Source organism: Microtus ochrogaster, linkage group LG4 (assembly GCF_000317375.1).
Source record: "Microtus ochrogaster isolate Prairie Vole_2 linkage group LG4, MicOch1.0, whole genome shotgun sequence".
Lineage (NCBI taxonomy): Eukaryota > Metazoa > Chordata > Mammalia > Rodentia > Cricetidae > Microtus > Microtus ochrogaster.
The window spans coordinates 58,793,970-58,795,438 of record NC_022030.1 but is presented as its reverse complement, the minus strand read 5'-3'; the positions used below and the strand labels follow the sequence as shown (position 1 = coordinate 58,795,438).

The following is a 1,469-nucleotide window of genomic DNA, read 5'->3' as shown; positions in this document are numbered from 1 at the left end:
GTAGAGGTCTTTGGGAATACCTAAGGATGTATATACAGCAGCGTCCTGGCACCTGTCAATAACAGGACTAGGGTTAAAATACGAGGGACCCCGCTAATTTGGAAGGAGCAGGAGCTGCAGGAAGGTCGGAACACCCACGCCGTTCGGTCGCTAAGTGACGAGGTGAGGGAAGGGAGGACGTGGTGTCTGACACACAGTTTCAGCGTTTTGGGAAAGCCGCGCAGGCGCAGCCTCTGGGGGCTGGAATCCCTCCGCATCCACCGGACTCCCTGACGCCAGCTCCCTGCGCTGCCTGCCCGAAGTGGAAACGGCGTCTCCGGGGACAGTAGCAGCTTGTCTGCCGGCCAAGCAATTAGGTAGGTCACCCCCAACACACACCCTTCTGCCACAGTCGGCGTCCCGGTCTCCTCAGGAGCATCCTTCCCGGTCCCGCCGCCCCCCTCCACCGCCCCTCACCCCCTTCCCCTAGGAGGCCAGAGCAGAAGAGCCCGCAAGCGTTCCAGCAAGCCGGCGCTGCGCGGAGGCTGATGGGAGGTAACCCGTAGGCCACGCCCCTCGAGAGGGGGCGGGACATGCAAATCTGACGCGGCGTGCGTGTGCGCGCGGGAATGCCGGGAGCGCCGCGGTCGTGGAATTCATAGCTGAAGCTGTGGATTTGAGAGAGCGAGTGAGGCGCCGAGGACGCGGACGCAGACCGGAAGCGGAAGGAAGCGCGGGGAAAACCGGGAGTCAGGGTCGCGGGCGGTCACCAGGACGTTAGTGTGTCCCGCGGGCGCAGGGCAAGGGTGCGTGGTGTGTGTGCGATATCGCTTCTCGGCCTTTTGGCTAAGATCAAGTGTAGTATCTGTTCTTATCAGTTTAATATCTGACACGTCCTCTATCTGAGGACAATATATTAAATGTATTTTTGTAACTAGGAGTTGGAATGGGAGCTTGCACCGTCCACTCCACGCATCGACCTGGTATTGCAGTACCCCCAGGAACGGTGCATCCCTCGGGGAATAAAGTTGTTTTATTGAAAGAATTTTGTTGGTCTATTTAATTTTTCCTATGGTTGGATGTTAGTCAAGTTGACTTCGTGTTCTTTGTCATGACAGGTTCTTTTTTTTTTTTTGCCTTTTTTTTAAGTTTGTTTATTAAAGATTTCTGCCTCTTCCCCACCACCGCCTCTCATTTTCCTCTCCTCCCCCAATTAAGTTCCCCCCCTCAGCCCAAAAAGCAATCAGGGTTCCCCGTCCTGTGGGAAGTCCAAGGAACCCTCACTTCCAACCAGGTCTAGCAAGTTGAGCATCCAAACTGCCTAGGCTCCCACAAAGCCAGTGCGTGCGGTAGGATCAGAAACCCATTGCCATTGTTCTTTTTTTTGTTTGTTTTGTTTTTTCGAGACAGGGTTTCTCTGTGGCTTTGGAGCCTGTCCTGGAACTAGGTCTGTAGACCAGGCTGGTCTCGAACTCACAGAGATCCGCCTG

The 1,469-nt window shown here is 55.3% G+C and overlaps 1 non-coding gene across 1 annotated transcript; it reads left to right on the top strand.

The window, feature by feature from the left end:
* The first annotated feature begins 805 nt into the window (after positions 1 to 805).
* Positions 806 to 996, top strand: LOC113457687. Its single transcript, XR_003378197.1, has one exon. It is a non-coding gene; the product is annotated as a U2 spliceosomal RNA (small nuclear RNA).
* Positions 997 to 1,469: the final 473 nt, after the last annotated feature.